General features: G+C 40.8%; 1 long non-coding RNA gene across 1 annotated transcript in view; it reads left to right on the top strand.

The window, feature by feature from the left end:
- LOC122750543 overlaps positions 1 to 22,873 on the top strand; it is a 71,317-nt gene that overhangs the window by 35,809 nt on the left and 12,635 nt on the right. The window contains exons 3-6 of the long non-coding RNA XR_006355745.1: positions 15,288 to 15,526; positions 19,131 to 19,379; positions 20,941 to 21,027; positions 21,501 to 21,653. This is a non-coding gene — a long non-coding RNA (uncharacterized LOC122750543). The remainder of the gene's footprint in view (positions 1 to 15,287; positions 15,527 to 19,130; positions 19,380 to 20,940; positions 21,028 to 21,500; positions 21,654 to 22,873) is intronic.

Below are 22,873 nucleotides of genomic sequence, written 5' to 3'. Positions count from 1 at the left end.
AAATGTTAAGTATGGAGGGTTTTTTTGTTTTGTTTTGGTTTTTTTAGTGAGGCAATTGGGGTTAAGTGACTTGCCCAGGGTCACACAGCCAGTAAGTGTTAAGTGTCTGAGGCCGGATTTGAACTCAGGTACTCCTGAATCCAGGGTCAGTTCTCTATCCACTGCGCCACCTAGCTGCCCCCTAAGTATGGAGTTTTAAGCTCTAGTCCAGTATCTGTTAGAAACTACCCTGGATTCAAACACCTCACCACAAGGCCCCAGGTAGGAAAAGACAGAAAAGTCCCACTTATAGAAAAATATGCATTGCAGGATTCTTTGTGATGCAAAAAACAAACAACCTGAAAACAAAGTAGATGCTTATTAATTAGCATTTCATACATGAATGTATTACTCAGCCATATGTAACAATAAATACGAAGGATTCAGAGAAGCATGAGAGATGTATATGAATGGGTACAGTAAAGTAAGCAGAACTAGGAGCATAATATACACAATGACTACAATGTAAGTTATTTAATAAACAACCCAAAACTAAATGATGAATGATCATAATGGCCATGTTTGTCCTCTGTAGAGGATGAGAAATGTCCCCTTTTCCATTCTTTGAAGACATGTGGATTGTGGTTAGTTTCGCTGAACTTCCCCCAATCCCCCATTTTTGTTCTAAGAGATTCCTTGGTGAATAGGAGAGATGTACATTCAGGAATGAAGGTGATCTAAAGATAAATGATAATGAAATCAATTTTTTAAAATATAGAGAATTCAGAGAAGCATCAAAAGACTTATATGAACTGATACAGATGTATAACCAGGAAAACATGACTACAATATAAATAGAACAGCAAACTTGAGAGAAAGTATTATTTCTCTCATATTATAGGGCCTAGCACCCCAGAAGTTCTCTGGGATACATCAAAGAACCTTCTCCTTGAGAAACTAAACCAAAGGACAGACACATCTAAAGAGATAAGTGAAACCAGATCAGACTGAGCTAGCTCCTGGACCACCACCCTTCATTCCAGTCTCCCTCACCCCTGGGGAGATAAGATTGGGTGTGGCTGCCTTTGTGGGGGGAGGAGGAGAGAGATGACTTGAGAGATCTCCAGCCACCCCTCATCCAATTCCCCCAGCCACCACCAGTGGGTCATCCCTCAGTAGGGGAACTTTCTACAGTCAGACAATCACTTCATCCATCGGACCACCATCAGTCTTCTATAAAAGTATCTGCCTGTCTCCTACTCGAGGAGATTGGTATCTCAGAGCCACACTCTATGCCATTCCTTCTCCCCATGAGAAGTCCAAGAATTTCTCTTTTGATTTCCCTTCCCTAGCCCCTAAATAAACTATTATCTTATTCTATTGGATTTGTGTGCAATAGGGTGTAATTTTTTTTTTTTGCGGGGCAATGGGGGTTAAGTGACTTGCCCAGGGTCACACAGCTAGTAAGTGTCAAGTGTCTGAGCCTGGATTTGAACTCAGGTCCTCCTGACTCCAAGGCCAGTGCTTTATCCACTGTGCCACCTAGCTGCCCCAGGTGTAATTCTTTAAAGAAGAATTCCTAAAGACCCCAAACCCCTACCCCTATCTCAAACCCCCACAACAAATTTCCCCACAACATAATGATAACCAATTGCTAATATTGGAGACATTCAGGATGTTTTTTCCTTCCTATTTTCTCATTCTCTACTTGGTCAAATCAGCTCCTGAAGAATAGGGCTGATAATGAGATGGGGTGCAGCTAGGTGGCGCAGTGGATAGAGCACCAGACCTGGAGTCAGGAGTACCTGATTTCAAATCTGGCATCAGACACTTAACACTTACTGGCTGTGTGACCCTGGGCAAATCACTTAACCCCAACTGCCACACCAAAATAAACAAACAAACAAATAAATAAATAAACAAATGAGATGGGATTTTAAAATTCTCCCTAATCTAGACCCCACCCAACTAATGGAAGATTAGTTCTGATTAAAAAGTAAAAAGAATTTAATCTGGGTGAATTCCAGCCTGTTTGTTCTACTAAGGCTTTGAAGGGTTGGGGGGGAGGGCAGCAGAATCCCCCCCCCTCCCAGATCCTTTGTCTAGATTGCCCAAGGCTAGGGATGGTCTGGGAATAAGTGACATAATCAAAGTCCTGTCCTCTAGACCCTCAGAATAGATCCACCTCTCATAATACTCACTTTTCTCATTAATTATTAACCAGAATTGATTGTCATCTGTTGAGAATACTCACTCTTCCAATGGCATACAAGCATCAATAGGCCACCCCCATCCATCTTTGGTTCATGAAAGATGGCCATATTAACAATCCTTTTATTAGTTATTCACTAGCCATAATTGGTAAAAATGATTAATTACCCAGAAATTATCTCTTGAACATTTTTATTTATTTATTATTTTTTTGCGGGGCCATGGGGGTTAACTGACTTGCCCAGGGTCACACAGCTAGTAAGTGTCAAGTGTCTGAGGCCAGATTTGAACTCAGGTACTTCTGAATCCAGGTCTGGTGCTTTATCCACTGCGCCACCTAGCTGCCCCCATCTCTTGAACTTCTTATGTCACAAAACAAAACTAAGTGCTATCTAATGTTGATGACTAAACTTTGTCACAGAGAATTGAGAAAATACATCTCTGTCCAATTGCAGATGTTAGGAGGGAGGGTCTGGTTATGAAATATTCACACAATCACACACACACCAACCCCTAGGTAACACAGGGTGGATAGAGCACCAGACCTGGAATCCAGAAGACCTGAATTTAAGCCTCAGACACTCACTAGCCATGTGACCTATGGCAAATCACTTAACATCTGTTTGCCTTAGTGTCCTCATCTGTAAAATGGGGTGATAATGGTTCTGCATTCCAGGGTTGTGAGGGCCAAATGAAATCATTGTAAAGCCTTTAGCACAGTGCCTGGCATGTAGTACTGTATAAATGCTAGCCATCATCATCATCATAGTTTGTATGTTGGATAGTTTTGTTGAACTCTTGAAAAAGATCATTATTACAAGAGACCTGCAGAGGGGCAGCTAGGTGGCGCAGTGGATAGAGCACTGGCCCTGGAGTCAGGAGGACCTGAGTTCAAATCCAGCCTCAGACACTTGACACTTACTGGCTGTATGACCCTGGACAAGTCACTTAAACCCAATTGCCTCACCAAAAACAAACAATAAACCCAAACAAGAGACCTGAAGGGCAGTACATAAGGGATATATTTCAGAAACAAAAATGATATAAAAATAAAGACATCAATGAGAAAGAGGTTAATTTTTTTTTATTGAAAAAGCTCCCTCCCATCTAATGTTTACTCACTGAACATATCCAAGTCAATTTAACAAACATTTATTCAATTTCTTCTATATACCTTTAAGCCCTGAAGACACAAAAATAAAAGCTGATATTCTATTTGGAGACACAGTAAAGAAAATGACAAGCCAACAAAGTCTTTACAAGACATTTCCAGAGGAAGAGAGGAGTAATAAGTAACCAAAGGTGTCAAGTAAAGGCCTGGTTTATAAGGTTGACCCAAAGCTAGGCATTGAAGCTTTGGCATCTTGTATGGGGTGGGAGCAGGGATGGGGGGGGGGGTGAGGATGAAAGGCTATCTGTGCAAAAGCCAAGAGGTGGGAAATGAGATTTTTAGCACAAAGAAGTTAGTAGACTAGTTTGACTTGAATGGACATTTTCTGAATTAGTGTATAGAGCACTGGCCCTGGAGTCAGGAGGACCTGAGTTCAAATCCAACCTCAGACACTTGACACTTACTAGCTGAGTGGCCCTGGGTAAGTCACTTAACCCCAATTGCCTCAATTATCCAGGGCCATCTCCAGTCATCCTAATATATAAATTGCCACTGGACCCAGGAGGCTCTGGAGGAGAGAGTGAGGCTGGTGACTTTGCATAGTCCTTCCTCACTTAAATCCCATTCAGTGCAAGTCATGATGTGACATCACCTCCCAATGTGATGTCATGGTCCTCTTCCAAAATGAAGCACAAACAACAACAACAATGGACATCAGGCATAGTATGTTGTACGATATGGTTTGACCTGTGTTTTAGGAATATCAGTTTGGTAGCTATGTGGAAGATAGATTAGAGACTGGAAACAGGCCAGGTAAGATGTTTAGGATGAAGCCTGGGAATGAGTATCTAAATTTGAGAATTCTCTGTACTTGAATCTTTTTTTTTTTTTTTTAGTGAGGCAATTGGGGTTAAGTGACTTGCCCAGGGTCACACAGCTAGTAAGTTTTAAGTGTCTGAGGCCAGATTTGAACTCAGGTACTCCTGACTCCAGGGCTGGTGCTCTATCCACTGTGCCACCTAGCTGCCCCTGTACTTGAATCTTAAAAAGAGCAGTTTCAGCAGTTAAAACTGAATCCAAGGGAGATGATGAGATCACTAATCAATCACATATTTACTAAGTGCTTAAGACACTATGCTAGGTGCTGGAAAAAAGAGTGTTAGAGCATTCAAGAATAGAGCTTTGGGAGATCACCACACTTAATCATTAGGAGAATGATGATTTAGTAAGGTATACTGAAAAGCAATGGAAAATAGGAGAAAATTATCATGGAAGCCAAGGGAGGGGAACATATCCAGTAGTAAGCAGTCAATGTCAAAACCTGAGAGTCCTATGGGTTAATTGAGAAAAAGGCAATAGATTTAGCAGTTATGAGGTCATTGTTGACAATGGAAAAAGCCATTTCAGTTAAGTGTTTCAGTCAGTCAAATTACAGAAGGTTGAACAGTGGGTAGAAGGTGAGGAGATGGAGGCAAGAGTAAACTCTTCAATGAAGATCAGTGATCTTCAACTCCTTAAAAGTTGAGGAGCTTCTGGAGTTGGGACAGAATGGGATTAAAAATACAAGTAAAAGGGGCAGCTAGATGACACAGTGGATAGAGCACTGGCCCTGGATTCAGGAGTACCTGAGTTCAAATCTGGCCTCAGACACTTAACACTTAATAGCTGTGTGACCCTGGGCAAGTCACTTAACCCCAATTGCCTCACTAAAAATAATAATAATAATAATACAAGTAAAAGATGAGCTTTAGAAAGAAGAATCACCTGTCAGAGACTGGACAGGAAGAGAGAATAAAGGATAGTGAGGCATTTCAAGGTGAGGCTCTAGAGTAAAAGAAACTCATTCTTAGTAAAATATGATGGTCTTCTGCTCAGATGGGAGTTGGGGTAGCAAGGGCATAATAGACTTGATAAGAAAAGCTTTGAAATAGCCTGTATAGAGGATATAATACAGAAGAATTAAAGGTGTGTCTTGCAGCAATGAAGGCACAATTGAGACTACATAAATTTATAGTGAACCCTTTCAGCATAGTTGTGTGAATTCCTCTGCCAGGACAGAGGCAGGTGCAGAAAGCTCAGGGTTTGTTTTTTCTTTTGGGGTTTTTGTTTGTTTGCAGGGCAATGAGGGTTAAGTGACTTGCCCAAGGTCACACAGCTAGTAAGTGTCAAGGGTCTGAGGCAAGATTTGAACTCAAATCCTCCTGAATCTAGGGCTGGTGCTTCATCCACTGCGCCACCTAGCTGCCCACAAGGGTTTGGGTTTTTATTCTTTTTTTTTTTTTTTGTGAGGCAATTGGGGTTAAGTGACTTGCCCAGGGTCACACAGCTAGTAAGTTTTAAGTGTCTGAGGCCAGATTTGAACTCAGGTACTCCTGACTCCAGGGCCAGTGCTCTATCCACTGCGCCACCTAGCTGCCCCTGGGTTTGGGTTTTTAAGGAATGATTGGGGTTAACCCAATTGCCTCACTAAAAAAAAAAAAAAAAAAAAGGAATGATTGGCAATAGTACAGGTTTAAGGAAATCAAAAGTAGAAGACAAGGCATACCTGAACTGGTTACCATTGGGTCAAATTTTTAAAGGTAGGAAAGAAGCCAGAGAAGGGTTGATACCCTGGGAAAGAAGAGAGGGATAGAGTGACTGAATGTAATGTTGAGGATTAGGAAGATTTAGGAGAAATGGAAGGAGCTCTTTTTTTTTTTTTTTGGTGAGGCAATTAGGGTTAAGTGACTTGCCCAGGGTCACACAGCTAGTAAATGTTAAGTGTCTGAGACCGGATTTGAACTCAGGTCCTCCTGACTCTAGGTCTGGTGCTCTATCCACTGTGCCACCTAGCTGCCCCAGGAGCTCTTGATCCAAGAGAGAAATTCAGAGTTTGATCACAAAGATAGAATATGGGGGAATACGAGGTCAAAGGCATGATCATATCTATAAGGTCAAGTGAAGCTACAGATTATCAGAGATGAGGTTTCAGAGGGCACAATAGAAATGAAGGCAGAGAATTTGGGAGACCTGGGAGGACTAGAGACTTGGGTTAGAGTGGATAGAGATGAGAAACCAATGAATTAGCAGGAATTGAGGATTTCCTACATAGCTAACAACCCTGAATCACAGAGTTTAGGAGGGTGGAAGGTAGGCATTTTCTGGCCAGAAGAAGGGGAGGGAAGGACGCTGTGCCTAGACTCCCACACACTACTGCTCTGATGACAGCCTGTGACTTTGCTCATTCTCATTCACCAGGGAAGAAGAAAGATTAGTTTGTGAATTTGATTGAATGCATAACTGGTGATTTGCTCCACTGCAGGCTGACTGAAGATGCCCCACACATGGAACATGTCCTCAGTTCCCCTTTTCTGGTGCTCTTGAGACCCCTCATGTACCCTTATGTACCTCAGGCACACAAGTAAAGCTGAACTAGCTAGATGAAGCTGCAAAAAGGTTTTGAGGAGAGGAGAAAGTCTATATAGGACAGCCTTGCAGGAAGGTGACCTGCAAACATTTAAAACCATACTTTTTTTTTTCTTCTGACAAGAAAGGGAAAGTATAGGGCACTTGAAGAGAAAGGAAAAGATTTGGAACATCTGCCCTGTGGAGCATGACAGAGAATCAACCAGGAACTACTGAAAGCATTGTTGTATTTTTATAAAGGCCTAGTTAAACTTCAATAACATGAGTTTGTTGTAGGCCCACCATCCCAGTTGTGGTTCTTCCTTTGGCAGCATTCACAGCATGGGAGTAAGTGTAGAAAAGGAAGATAAGTGGGGGTGACCCTGAATGCAGATTTAGCAGATGTGAATGGCAGGAGGGTAAGAATGAGACAGGATAGAGCTGAAGTTGTTATCTCTAGTGTGAAGGTTGTAAAAGGAGGAGAATGGATCCAGTGCAGGGATGATGGCAGTACTCGCGCTACAGTGATGGATGTAGGGATCTGAGGTGATGATCAGACCCAAGAATGAGCTTAGGAATAATGAGGCATAAGAAGAGATGGAAAAGGGGCAGCTAAATGGCTCAGTGGATAAAGCACTGGCCCTGGATTCAGGAGGACCTGAGTGACACTTACTAGCTGTGTGACCCTGGGCATGTCACTTAACCGCCATTGCCTGGCCAAAAAAAAAAAGAGAGAGAGAGAGATGGAAAAAAAAAGCAAATTATGGTTGAAGAAGAGGGAATTTTAGGTCACCTAACTCTCTTTCACCAGTTCACAATAGAGAGGAGTCCCCAGGGCACTATGAAAATAATGAATAGAAGAGGATGGTGATGACTGAGGTTTAGTGCTAAGGAAGCTGGGAGGGAGGAGGAAGGAGTTGGATAGTAGGTGGTCTTGACATGTTCCTCTTTGCTACAGATCCTGGGTGTCTTGAGTGGTTTGGGTCTCCATGTCACAAGGTGTTTGTTTTAAGGGGTGCAGTCTGCTCCACCCTAACCTGGTGGAAAGGTGCCTAGGGAAAGCAAGGCTGATAGACACAATACTTTGGAAGGGGTGGCAATGTAAAGGCCAAATGAAGGAGAGGATGAGTAAGGGATTATACACCACCTTCTTTCATAGAATTGTCTCCTTGGGCTATTGGCAGCTGGTCAAGGCTCTCGGTTTTGTGCTACTTTTGTTTCTCTTAGCTGGACCCTTTATTCATCGCCCCATACCTTCTCTCAGTTAAAAACCCTTTGGAAAACATTTCTGCTGTTCCTTTAGGTAAATCAGTATAGAAAGATTTTTTTATGATTGCATTTTTAAAACATATCATTTGATATTATGTTTTCATTATAATGGAATTAACATCAGTGGGGCTTGCTTTTGTAGGTTCTGAGAGAGCATGGTAAAATTTGAAATAATCTCTAATGACATCCTTTCAGTCAGAAATATCACACTGTAAAACACAAACCATACTAGTCTCTAATTTCCTCCCAAAACAGCTAATAATCAGGTGTTCAGATATTTTCTGATGGCTCCTAACATCCTAATATTTACACAAATAAGTAATAATTTGGTCACTGAAAATTTCTAATTATGTTTGTCCTTTACAATGAACTCTGATCTTGCTCTCTTCCGATTCATGCCTATTTTTGTTATGCTCCTTATGAAAATAAAACTTTATTTTTTATGACAACTACTTCAGGGAAAAGAGGAATATGACTCCCTGAGTAATGATGAATATGAGTGACAAGGAGATAGAAGTCTGTTTATCTCCTAGATAGGTATAGGCTGGCATTTGATGGTACACGCACACATACACACACATTTATTTTAAGAGTCTTATAGACTCCTTTTGTTTTTTAAATCATAATAATTTCCCAGTATATCCCCTCTTCATGAACTCTGTTCTTGCAACAAGGAAAATTGCTTAAGCAAACCAATCAATCAAATAATCATGCCTGATAGCATATGCAACACTTCATACCCTTAGCCCCATATTTGTTCAATTTGGGTTTTTTTTAATTAGATTTTATTTTATTTTCAAACCCATTTCCTCTTCTACCAAACTTCACTCCTACCCATTCTACCCCTGCCCCACATTAAGAAATTAAGAAAAATTAAAACCCTTTTATAAACATATGTAGTCAAGCAAAACACATTTCCACATTTGCCATGTCAAAAAAAAAAAGTTTAATCTGTTCTCTTAGTCCATCACCTCTCTTTCAGGACCTGGACACCATTTTTCACTGTGATTCCTCTACAACTGTTATTTTTTTTTTTTTTTTGGTGAGGCAATTGGGGTTAAGTGACTTTCCAAGGTCACACAGATACTAAGTGTCAAGTGTCTGAGGCCGAATTTGAACTCAGGTCCTCCTGACTCCAGGGCTGGTGCTCTATCCACTGCACCACCTAGCTGCCCCCAATTGTATCTTTACAATATTATTATTATACAAATTATTCTGGTTCTGGCCATCTCATTCTACATTAGTTCATACATGTTTTCCCAGGTTTCCCTAAAATTGTTCCCTTTATCATTTCTTCCAGCATAATTTCATTCCATCATATTTATATGCCATAATTTGCTTAGCTATTCCCCAGTCGATGGATGCTTCGATAGTTGCCAATTCTTTGTTACCACAAGGGGAAAAAAATAGTTTCTATTTGCATTTCTCTAATTATTGATTTAGTGATTATTTTTTTCTTACAGCTATTGATAACTTGATTTCTTCCTCTGAAAACTACTTCATATTGTAAGGGGCTAAAATTCTAGCTATACTATCTAAAATCTAATGAGTGGTCACCAATAAATTATAAGCTTTGGCAAGAGTATTTAAGTGTTTAAAGAGCATTAGGATCAGAGAGAATAGTAAAAATCTAACTATTTCTAAGAGACCCTATCATCTGCCCTGCCATGGTGAGGTCAGGAACAAAAAGGCCCCAATGCTTCCTCCTTCCTCCTAGAAGCCTCCTGTGAAACTGGGAACATCCCCCATCCACACACGCACACACAGCTCCAAGCTAATTGGCTGGTAGCTTTGATAGATAGTACCCACGAGCAAACATTACTTCCTGACACCAAGGACCCCTCAGACGCCTTCTCCTCATGGTGGAGCTTTCCTACAGTAACTCTCCAGCAGGTGGCGTCACTCCAATCCTTATAATATCCTCTGATCATTTATCAGTTAGGGGATGGATCTTATTCTTAGAAATTTTCATCCTTTTCTGTGTTTTGCTTGGCAAAATTTTTAAAATGTTATGTGTCTATTTTGCCTTTTGTGAATATTCCTATCCATTTTTTGGTTATGAACTCTCCTATCCAAAGATCTGACAAGTAATATCTTTTTTGTTTGTTTTTTCGTTTTTGGTTTGTTTTTGTGGGGCAATGAGGGTTAAGTGACTTGCCCAGGGTCACACAGCTAGTAAGTGTCAAGTGTCTGAGAACAGATTTGAACTCAGGTCCTCATGAATCCAGGGCCAGTGCTTTATCCACTGTGCTACCTAGCTGCCCCTGTCAAGTAATATCTTACTTGCTCCTTTAATTTATCATGTAACCCTTTATGTCTAAGTATGTATTCATTAATCTGGAGCTTATCTTGGTATGCTATGTAAGATGTTATTCTATAACTAATTTCTGCCAGATTGTTTTCCAGTTTTCTCAACAGTTTTTTGTCAAATAGTGAGTTCTTACTTCAAATGCTGGGATCATTGAGATTTTTCTAAAACCAGGCTAATATGTTCATTTGCTTCTTTATATTATATGCCCAATCTGTTCCATTGACCAAACTCCCTTTTTCTTTTTTGGGTTTTGTTTTGGTTTTTTTGGTGAGGTAATTGGGGTTAAGTGACTTGCCCAGGGTCACACAGCTAGTAAGTGTTAAGTTTCTGCGGCTGGATTTGAACTCAGGTCCTCCTGACTCCAGGGCCGGTGCTCTATCCACTGCGCCACCTAGCTGCCCCCAAACTCTCTTTTTCTTAACCAGTACTAAGTTATATTGATAATTACTGCTTAGTAGTATATTTTGAGATCTGGTACTATTCGGTCCCATTCCTTAAAACTGATTTTCATTAGTTCCTTTGATCTCCTTGATTAGTTTCTCCAGATTAATTTTTTTTTCTAGTTATGTAAAGTAATCCTTTGGTAGTTTGATTGGTATGAGACTAAATAAGTAAAATAATTTAGGGGATATTGTCAGTATATTGACTTGGTCTAACCAGGAGCAACTAATATTTTTTTCTAATTCTTAAAAATTGTTTTTGTGCAAAGAATGCTCTATAATCATGTTCATATAGTTCTGTGTATCTTTTTTTTTTTTTTTGCAGGGCAATGAGGGTTAAGTGACTTGCCCAGGGTCACACAGCTAGTTAAATGTCAAGTGTCTGAGGCTGGATTTGAACTCAAGTCCTCCTGAATCCAGGGCTGGTGCTTTATCCACTGCGCCACCTAGGTGCCCCCTAGTTCTGTGTATCTTAAGTAGAATAACACGTATAAAAATTTTAATAATTATTTTAAATGGAATTTCTCTATCTCTGCTAGATTTTTTATTTATTTATTTTTTTAGTGAGGCAATTGGGGTTAAGTGACTTGCCCAGGGTCACACAGCTAGTACCTGTTAAGTGTCTGAGGTCAGATTTGAACTCAGGTACTCCTGACTCCAGGGCCGGTGCTCTATCCACTGCGCCATCTAGCTGCCCCTATCTCTATTAGATTTTGTTGATAGTATATAAAAATGTTGATTCTTTATATATGCCATCTGTAAGGGGCTAAAATTCTAGCTAGTCTGTCTAAAATATCTAATGAGTGGTCGCCAATAAATTAGAAGTTTTAGCAAGAGTTTAGACTTTTAAGCATTTATTAAGGAGAATAAAAATTTGGTGAAGAGAGAGAGAAAGAGACCTAGATTCATCTATCAAAGGGAGAGAGCATTTTAGCTCCACTCTCCACTAAGTTCAGAAGAAAGAGAGCAAGAGAGCCAGCCTCACCGCTTCTTATATTCAATTTTACTAAGGTTGGTAATTATTAATTAAAATTTTAGTACACCATCATACTTCCTGCAAAAGGTACTATTCCCCCCTCTTTGCCTATGCATATAAATGATATGGGGAAAGCGATAGGAGAAAGCACGTGGGTCCTTAGGATTCCTCTGTAAAGAATTACACTCTCGCACAAGACCTAATCAGGAATAAGAGAACAGGTTTATTGGGGTACAAGAGAAACCGGCCGGGAGGAAGGTTTTGCCAGAACAAAACACTTTCCCCCCAACTGACTTGTGGGGTGCCATTTTATAGGGTTTAGATGGGGGGTGGGTAAGAGTCTCTTATTGGGTGAGGGGCTGGTGGTCTTCCCGCGTTGCGCTGTGGTAGGAAGAATCCCTCCTGAGAGATCTGGTGGTGGGTGTCAACTTTGTCCTGATGGGTCTAAGCAGTCTGCTGATGGGCGGTTCCAGGTGGTCTCCTGGATTACCTCATCCAGATGCTTAGGAGGACTGGAATGTGGGGTGATGGTCCTGGAGCATGCTCAGTTCAATCTGTGCCGCTTAGGTGGGTATGTGTGTCCTTGATTGTGTTCAAGGAGAGGCCTACTTGATTTCAAGGGAAAACCCCTGAGGTTTCAAGGAAAAGGTTCCTTGAACCCCCCAGAGAATTGTTGGGGTGACCGGGGCCCATAATCCTCCCATGACATAACCTTAATTTCTTCTTCTTCTTTTTCTCCTTCTTCTTCTCCTCCTCCTCCTCTTCCTTCTTCTGTTGCTATAGCTAACATTTATATCACTACAGTAATGGTGACATCCTTACTTACTAATGGCAAAGGCCACTAGCTTATCTCCATTGCTGATATTACTGGGTCTTCATTTTATTTATTTTTTTTTTTCGGAAGGGCAATTGGGGTTAAGTGACTTGACCAGGGTCACACAGCTAATAAGTGTCAAGTGTCTGAGGCCAAATTTGAATTCAGGTCCTCCTGAATCCAGGGCCCATGCTCTATCTACTGCGCCACCTAGCTGCCCTGTGGGTCTTCATTTTAAATAAATGCTGTTTATAATATTAAGGAAAGATCTGTTTCTGCCTACAATTTTTAATTAAAAAAAAACTAGGAATGGATGTTATTTCTTGTTAAAAGCCTTTTCTGCATCTGATTTTTATTGGTCCTATTATTAATATGAATAGTTGTGTTCATAGTTTTCCAAATATTGAACCAGGCCTGAATTCTTGGCATAAATACAGCCTGGTCATAGTATATAATCTTTGTGATATGTTGCTATAGCTTCCTTCCTTTTTTTTTTTTTTTTTGGTGAGGCAATTGGGGTTAAGTGACTTGCCCAGGGTCACACAGCTAGTAAATTGGCAAGTGTCTGAGGCCAAACTTGAACTCAGGTCCTCCTGACTCCAGGGCTGGTGCTCTATCCACTGCGCCACCTAGCAGTCCTTCCTTTCTAATATTTTATTTAAACCTTCTTAGTTGTAAGCCTACTATCCTTTGCCATGTGGAATATCCTATTTCAACTCTTTGCTTCTTTTTTGTTTGCTTGTTTAGAATTTTATTTTCCAAATTACATATAAAAACACTTTGCTTCTTTATAGTGGTGGCTGCTACATTTTGTGTGATCTGGACTATGGCTTGAATACTTTGGGTGTTTAAGTATTTTGATATTTGAATTCTTTCTTTTTGGAGGCTGATAACTACAAATTTACTGATCCCCATCCAGTCCCCCTACCTAGGCCAATGAATTGCCTGGGGCTAACCAATCTTTGTCAATTCCAGATTCTTGATGGATTTATGGACCACCCCCCCAAGCAAATTATCCCCTCCCAATGATTCTCCACTTTACTCCCTGGACTTTATGTAAAACTTACATTAAGTAGTTTCTATTTAGAGTTAAGTAGCTCCTATACTGAACTCCAGAGCAGTCCCATAGTTCCTTTTGTTAAAGGTTCATTTATATTAAGTAGTCAAGGGGGCAGCTAGGTGGTGCAGTGGATAGAGCACCTGCCCTGGAGTCAGGAGTACCTGAGTTCAAATCCAAAAAAAAAAAAAAAAAAATATATATATATATATATATATATATATATATATATAAAGTAGTTAAGAAGTTTCTGTAAGTGACTCGAGTAGTCTTTAAAAACCCTGTCCTCAGTTTCCCATCTTTGGGTATTGCTAGCGTCTTGCTTTACTGTAGCAGAAGCTATAGTTTCTCTGCCCCATTAAAGACTTTATTTTCTCCTATATTGATTATTTCCTTAATTTCCAGGTTAACAATGCTCTCAGTGTTTTTTCTTTTACTTGGTAATTCTAGATTTTGGCTGTAATATTCCCAAAGGTTTTTATTTTGGTGGTTGTTTCAGGAAGTGACTAATTAATTCTTTCAATTTCTACTTTGCCCTCTGGTTCTAAGATCTGGTTAATTTTCTTCTTTGAATTCTTGAGATGTAGTGTCTGGGCCTTTTTTTGTCATGGTTTTTAAGATAGTCTGATAATTTAAAAATTCTCTTTCCTCAATCTGCTTCCAGGTCAATTGCTTTGGAATGAGATAGCTTGCATATTTTTTCCTGACTACTGACTTTTTTTTTTTGCAGGCAATGGGGGTTAAGTGACTTGCCCAGGGTCACACAGCTAGTAAGTATCAAGTGTCTGAGGCTGGATTTGAATTCAGGTACTCCTGAATTCCAGGCCAGTGCTGACTACTGACTTTTAAAATTACTTCTTGTTTTATAGAGTCACTTCTTATAATTTTCAGGTAGTTTTTGGTTTTTGTTTGTTTTTGTTTGTTTGTTTTTTGTTTTTGTGGGGCAATGGGGGTTAAGTGACTTGCCCAGGGTCACACAGCTAGTAAATGTCAAGTGTCTAAGGCCGAATTTGAACTGAGGTCAAATTCTTTGATCATTGTTCCAGCCTGCTTCTTGATTTGGGGTTTTAGGTTAGAGCTAGGTTCTACACACTTCTTGGGGAATGTCTTGGTTGACATTTTGCCTTCAAATGTTCTGTTATTCCAGGGTCCTAGGGATGGCTCAGGCTTGTGGATATGAAATCTTTCAGTGTTCCCAAAGTTATCTGATCTAGGGCAGAGTTTGATTTCTATTCCCCTGTTCTGAGCTCTGCCAGTTCCTTAGCTGGGTTTGGGTTTGTGTAAGACTCCTATTTGTCTTGCCCCTGGTTGGAAGGTTTAGTAGCTATAACAACTATTTACTGAGAACTAGACTGATTCTCACCTATTCCTCATTCCCAGGCCAATTAATAGCCTGGGGCTGGCCAATGTTTGTCAATTCCATACTTGTTTTATGGATCTCCCCTAAACAAACTATCCCCCTCCTAAAGATCCCCAGACTTACTTGCTGGATTTTAGATTATTATGCAAAAGAAGGTTCATTTATAGTTAGGTAGTTTCTATTTGTGAGAAAAGTTACCTAACCCAAGGGCAGTCCTATAGCTTCCTTTCTTCTCTTACCCCATATAAACCCTGTCCTCAGTCCCCATCTTTGGGTATTCCTAGCTATCTTGCTTTGAGATACTCCAAGTTATAGCTCCTCTGCCCGGATGAAAGATCTTATTTCTCCTATATTGATCATTTCATTAATTTTCAGGTTGACAGCAGACTACTGCGGGTTTCAGCCATTATCAGTCACCTAGAAGTTGCAAGCAGCTGCAGGTTCACAGTAACAGAATTATGGACTTAACTTTGGTCTGGGATTCCTGCCCTTGGTTATTACTCTGCAAACTTCAAATTGGTCTGGAGGTTGAAGCTGAAACCCTACTCTACTCTTGGAGTAACAGCCACACAGCTATGCTTTGCTTCTGAACTTGGTGCCTGCTCAGGACACAGGTGACCTATGTACCACTCCTTACCCTGGGGACAAATCCCTTTCTCAATCCACTAATGATCCATTACATGGAACTGGGTAGTAAGTGCCAGAGTTATCAGGTAGCTGAGATTGTTTGGGGGACTGGGGGACTTGCGACCCAAATTGGGGGGGGGTAGCTAACCCAAAGAATTGGAGGCTCATCAAGAATCTTGTAAAATAAAAAGAGATTTAGGGGCAGCTAGGTGGCGCAGTGGATAAAGCACCGGCCCTGGATTCAGGAGTACCTGAGTTCAAATCCGGCCTCAGACACTTAACAGGTACTAGCTGTGTGACCCTGGGCAAGTCACTTAACCCCCATTGCCCCACCAAAAAAAAAAAAAGGAGATTTATTAGGAGAGAGAAATATATGGCCTGGGGTCTTTTGTAGGTTTACTAAACAAAGGGGAGGGAAAGCAACTAGGAGGGAAATGCAAACAATAGGGAGGAGATTTTGGAATAATGGGGTATCAATAAGTTATGAAGCAGGGGCAGCTAGGTGGCCCAATGGATAGAGTACTGGCCCTGGAGTAAGAGGATCTGAGTTCAAATCCGGCCTCAGACACTTGACAGTTACTAGTTGTGTGACCCTGGGTAAGTCAACCCCAATTGCCTCACCAAAAAAAAAAAAAGTTATGCAGCACCCATCCAGATCTTGCATTATCATCTTGCAGACCTTGGTTTTTCTTCACATACTAGGGTCATGCTTAGCCATACCTTATTCCTTAGTTGGGAGGCAGAGTTGTTTTTCCCTTGGGAAAGTCTAAGGATTCCTTGGGGGTTAGAATCTTTAGGTTTCTTGGGGTCCCAGTTCTCCTTCAGTCTCTGTGAATTGGAATACTCAAACCGCACACTCCTGGCCAAACCCTGTCCCCAGTGTCCACAAGCCTCTCTGTTCTGATATGTTGACCTGGGCTGGAAAAATTACTGTGATTTTTTTGTTGTTGTTTTGAATTTCTCGATCTGAACTCGGTCTGGTGTACTTTCTAGGTCTTTGTGGAGGAGGTGTAGGGGAAGAGCTCAGCTGTTCTGTTACTTCATGATCTTGGCTCTGGTCCCAGAGATGTAGTCTCATCTGTTTCATCATCTGTTCCCAGGAACCAAGATTGCTCACTGCAATTAATCTGAGTGGGGCTACTTTTTAATTAATTTCATTTATATTATTGTCATCTTTATGTATGTCACTCTGTTGGTTCTGCTTTCTTCACTCTACATAAGTTCATACATTTCCTATGTTTCCTTAAATTCCAAATCCTTGTCACATAGAATGACAATACATTCAGAACTGGCATAAGGCTGTCATGGGGGAGATGGGTGGTGGGGGTCCTTAGGCATCCCCCTGTAAAGAATTACAACTCTGGCACACAATCTGATTAGAATAAAATGGTCCTCTATTTGAGAGCTGGAGAAAGTGACCAAGAGGGAAGCCAAATACTTCGCCTCAAGGGAAGGAGGTGGCTTAGAGACATCTTTCTCCTCCCAGAATTGAAGGAAAGCCAAAGCTTTTATAGAGGATAGATGGGGTGACCACCTGGAGATGGAAAGTTCCTTTTGGGGGTGGGGTGGGAAAAGCTTGTAAGAGGGGTGGGATGGGGGCAGCTAGGTGGCACAGTGGATAGAGCACCAGCCCTGGAGTCAGGAGGACCTGAGTTCAAATCCAGACTCAGATACTTAACACTTACTAGCTGTGTGACCCTGGGCAAGTCACTTAACCCCAATTGCCTCACCAAAAAACCAAAAACAAAACAGAGAGGGGTGGGATGGGAAAGGCTTCTGGAGTTATCTCTGTCCACTGGGGTCCACCCAAGATTTATAGAATTTTATCTCCCCTTATTCTTAGGTGTGTCTGTCCTATCTAGTGGGACAAGCTAAACTTAATCCCTTAATTCCTCAATATATCCTAACTCCCATGTCAAGGCCCCTTTGATCATCTGTATCAGAGGAAATGACATCCATGTGTTTCAATCTGTTGCACTGCCTTAAAATACCTGAGCAAACCCGGGAACTCTTTTTTGCCTCACAAATCTGAGTGCAACAAAGGTGAATCTCAAATGGAGAAGCCTGATTGATCACCTTTCATACTCTGCTCATTATGACCATTCAAATTTTAACTACCTCATTTGAGCCATTCCATCTATCTGCTTCTTTCTTCCTATACTTTGCTCCAAGAGCTGGCTGAAAGGTCATCTCCTCTTTAAAGCTATCTCTGAAACCATCAAAAAGAAGTCATGGCTTCCTTCTCTGAAGTACCACATCACTTTGTACCTGTTATTCCTTCTAACTAGCATGTGTTATGCCTCATCATCTCCCTGACTAGACTGGAAGTTGGTTTAGGGTAAGGACCATGTCTTTGGTCAACTTTGAATCTCCTAAATACGGTATAGGGCTCTACTGAATAAGGACTTAATCAACATTCAATAGAATTACATATTATAGGCAGTTAATAAGCCTGGCATAATGTTTTTTTTATTTTTGTTTTCTTGCAGGGCAATGAGGGTTAAGTGACTTGCCCAGGGTCACACAGCTAGTAAGTATCAAGTGTTTGAGGCTGGATTTGAACTCAGGTACTTCTGAATCCAGGGCTGGTGCTTTATCCACTGCGCCACCTAGCTGCCCCCTAAAGAGTTGTTTTTGTTTGTTTGTTTGTTTGTTTTAGTGAGGCAATTGGGTTTAAGTGACTTGCCCAGGGTCACACAGCTAGTAAGTATCAAGTGTCTGAAGCCGGATTTGAACTCAAGTACCCCTGACTCCAGGGCCGGTGCTCTATCCACTGTGCCACCTAGCTGCCAGCCTGGCATAATGTTAAGAGTACTAGATGGGGGGCGGCTAGGTGGCGCAGTGGTAAAGCACCGGCCCTGGATTCAGGAGTTCCTGAGTTCAAATCCGGCCTCAGACACTTGACACTTACTGGCTGTGTGACCCTGGGCAAGTCACTTAACCCCCATTGCCCTGCAAAAAAAAAAAAAAAATTAAAAAAAAAAAAAGAGTATTAGACGTAGAGCCCCAGAGACATGAGGTCAATCCTAGTCCTTGCATTTACCAACTTTATAACAGTAGGCAAGCCATTTGCCCAAGTCTCAGTTTCTATCTCCATCCAATGAGGTTGCTATATGCTCTTCCTTTTTCACAAGATTGGTATGAAAAAAGGGTTTTTTGTTTGTTTGTTTTCTGAGGCATTTGGGGTTAAGTGACTTGTCCAAAGTCACACAGCTAGTAAGTGTCAAGTGTCTGAGGTCAGATTTGAATTCAGGTCCTCCTGAATCCAGGTTGGGTGCTCTATCCATGGCATCATCTAACTGCCCCAGAAAAAAGGGTTTTACTACTCCTAAAGAGCTATAGAAATGTGAGATTCTTACTACCTAACTCATTCGAGTCCTGTTCAGGTTCCTCATTCTAATGAGCCTCAAAGATGACCCTGGGATCCTAAAGAACTGAAAGCAGATTCTACCAAGTGGGAAGGGGCTTCAGGTGTGTACAGGCTGAGGGGTGATGGATTGTAACTGCTCTGTTTTCTGAGCACCATCCTAACCCTGTTCAGAGGCCTTTTGCCAGGTTGGATGATGGAATTTTTTTTTTTTTTGCAAACAGATTAACTCTCAGACCATTTAGAGTTATAGAGGGCTATGATCTACTTTGGGGACTATCGACACACACAGATAAAGTCACAAGTCTTCTATGTCTGCTAGTGGATGAAAGAAATGTAAAGAACTTAGACAACAGAGAGAGAGCCCCAGCTCGGCCCCTCTTCCTCCCACCATCAAACGTCAGGTGATGCCAAAGAAAAGCTGCATGGCCTTGTCCTCAGAGGCCTTCTCCTCATGGTGGAACTTTCCTATAGTAAGTCTCCAGCAGGTGGCGTCATTACAATCATTACACTTTGCATATCTCTTGCAGGCCTATGTACCCAAAGGATATTTGTTCAACAAATGTTCATTAATAATGAAAATGATGGTATAGGAAATCTACAAATATATTTTTAGCACATCTTTAGGTACCACATTTTTTTTTCAAACCACACTAACACTTAATTAATTGTGATACCTAGAACATCTGCCACTGCTTGCCTTTTCCCAAAATGTTATAATAATTTGTGAGTCTTCACTAATGCCAACAATTTTTAAAATGTGCCAACACTGTTAAAGAACTCAGAACATACGAACTAAGTAAAAAAATTATCGAGGGGCAGCTAGGTGGCACAGTGGATAGAGTACCAGCCCTGGAGTCAGGAGTACCTGAGTTCAAATCCGGGCTCAGACACCTAACACTTATTAGCTGTGTGACCCTGGGCAAGTCACTTAACCCCAATTGCCTCACTTTAAAAAAAAATTATCCATTTAAAAAAGCAATCTAACTCAAGGGTATAGATTATCTCAAAGGGGCACACTCTAGAAATTATAAATTTGAAATACTAGTTGCAAGTAAATTAGTCTTTAATGATGCCTGATGTAATTTGTAAAGGTTTGCATTTATTGTAAATATTAAAATATGGAGGGCAGCTAGGTGGCACAGTGGATAAAGCACCGGCCCTGGATTCAGGAGTACCTGAGTTCAAATCCGGCCTCAGACACTTGACACTTACTAGCTGTGTGACCCTGGGCAAGTCACTTAACCCCCATTGCCCCACTCCCCCAAAAAATTAAAATATGGAAATAACACCTCTCACATGTATTTAAACAACATGAGAAACTCCATGCTCTTAATTTAGGATTGGTAGTTAGAATTGAGGTAGAATCTTGTCTTTGACCATCCCTCCAGACACCATAAGGGAATTTGAGTAAGATAGGCCAGTTAAGCAGAGTAAAGTGCTGAATAACTGTTTATGGTACCATTAGCATAGGGTTTTTAATTTTATCTACTTTTTAAAAGAAATGTTAAAGGAAGTTTTAGTTCTCTTTTGTTCTCTTTAGTTGTTATCTTTAGATAAAAGGGACTCATGGTTATGAATACATGTATTTCATAATTCATGTATACATGAATTTTATCTGAATTTACATAGTATTTTGTTTCCAGTAGGCAGAAACATTCTATTCATGCATGTGTGTGCTGCACTTACTAGCCTGAGAGGAGTGCAGTTTTCCATGGGAGGGCCAACATATGGATGGTAAATCTCCCTTAATTCTAGTGCCTTTCCTCTGTGATTATGAACAATTTATCTCAATTTATCTTGTATAAACAATAGTTGTTTACATATCTTCTCAATTAGGTTGGGAACTGCTTGAGAGGTTTTGTTGTTTATTTTGTTTTTTTCCCTTTCTTTGTATCCAGCATTTGGCACATTGCCGGACCCTTAGTAATCACTTAATAAATGATGGTTAACCTGACTTCTTCCTTGGGAGCTCTTTCATCCCCAACTCCATAAAGACCTCTAGTCTGTGCTCTTTACTTTATTTTTCTGCAGGTACATACCATCAATAAAGTGTAACTGCTACCCTTTTCCATCCTTGACCCCCCCAAGGATGTTGTTCCTCTGCTTCCTTTCTTCCAGGTAGGTCCACCTCCCCTCCATTCAACTATTTTTGCTACAGTTGAAAACATTTCTGTGTGGCTCTACTATTTTAAGTTCCTTGAAGACAGGGGACTTAACCATCTTTTTATCTCCCCCAGTGTTGAGCACACTGTAGGGGCTCAATAAATATTTGATGAATTAATGAATGAATGATTCAAGGCATTTCCCATGCACACTCCCCAAAGCCCAAGTTAGTCTAATCATAATATAAACACAGGGTCTATAAAAAGATATGCTAGGAAGGGATTGACCTGTTAAATGTGCTATACATGGAATATTTTACTTGGAGTTTTTATTTCTACTCAATTTTCATAGCTTCATTATGGCCCTTTGGTAAGGGTTTATAGTGACAGCCTCTGACATCTTAACAAAAGGCATATACACAGTGTTAACTTACTAGCACACATTTCTACTGCTTTAGTTGCTAAGTTTCTTTATTTTTCCTCTCCTAGGTCGCATGAAGCCTGAAGCAGCAAATTATTTGGGTGACCATAATCGAGTTGGCAGTAGCACTGGCCTAAACTGGAGAAACTGTCTGAATTTACATATATCAGAAGTTTCCCATGGTTTGAGCTCCGATGAGACCCAGGGTGGCAGCCATATAGGTAGGATGTTTCACCTTTCCTCAGCCCTCCAAAAGAAGAGATTTCCATGAAATTGAGTGAAAACAGGTAAAACTCCCATCACAAGTGATATCTGCAAAGGAGGATTCTACTTAAGAATAAAATGAGGGGCAGCTAGATGACCCAGTGGATAGAGCACTGGCCCTGGAGTCAGGAGTACCTGAGTTCAAATCCGGCCTCAGACACTTAATTCTTAACTAGCTGTGTGTCCCTGGGCAAGTCACTTAACCCCAATCGCCTCACTTAAAAAAAAAAAAAGAATAAAATGGTTTCAGGGGGGCAGCTAGGTGGTGCAGTGGATAGAGCACCACCCCTGGATTCAGGAGGACCTGAGTTCAAATGCAACCTCAGACACTTGACACTTACTAGCTGTGTGACCCTGGGCAAGTCACTCAACCCTCATTGCCCCACCAAAAAAAAAAATTTTAAATTTAAAAAGAATAAAATGGTTTCCATGCCCCTGAGGATGGCCCATAGTAACAGTGCTTGGTTAACCTGGCTGACCTTTCTTGGGCTAGTCATCTTTTTTTTTTTTTAGTGAGGCAATTGGGGTTAAGTGACTTGCCCAGGGTCACACAGCTAGTAAGTGTTAAGTGTCTGAGGCCGGATTTGAACTCAGGTACTCCTGACTCCAGGGCCAGTGCTCTATCCACTGCACCACCAACTGCCCCTAGTCATTTTTAAAAACTAATTTTTCTCATCCGTAAAATGCTTAGATCTCTAAGATCCCTTCTAGTTAACAATATTCTGTCTATTTTTACAATAAATTCTCTATAAGGAAGTCTGTAGAATAAATGCTTAGTCCGGTACTTATCTACATAATAAAGAAAATAAAATAAATAAAAGCATCTCTTTTTGTCCTGTTTGCACTACAGAGGCAGAAAAGATAGGTCAAGCCTTTCCCTCCAACTTCCCATACGTGATCTTTAAAAACCTGTTGCTAAATGTGGCTAAAATGAAAAGATACCTACAAAAGGGAAGGGGGGAGAAGAGAAGGAACTAAACAGCCCCGTTTTAGTTGAGGAAACTAGGGAAGCAGAGGTTAAGTGACTTATCCACTGTTTCATTGCTAGTTGCTTGTTAAGTCAAATTTGAACTTGGGTCTTTCTGACTTCAAGCTCGCTGCTCTAGCCACTGTACTACCAGCTCCCTAAGGAGATGTGTTTAGCTATATGTCAATCCATGGCTTTAGATTTTGCAAA

This window comes from Dromiciops gliroides, chromosome 3 (genome assembly GCF_019393635.1).
Source record: "Dromiciops gliroides isolate mDroGli1 chromosome 3, mDroGli1.pri, whole genome shotgun sequence".
Classification (NCBI taxonomy): Eukaryota; Metazoa; Chordata; class Mammalia; order Microbiotheria; family Microbiotheriidae; genus Dromiciops; species Dromiciops gliroides.
Note: the sequence above shows the minus strand (reverse complement) of the source record. Positions and strands in the feature narration are given on the sequence as shown.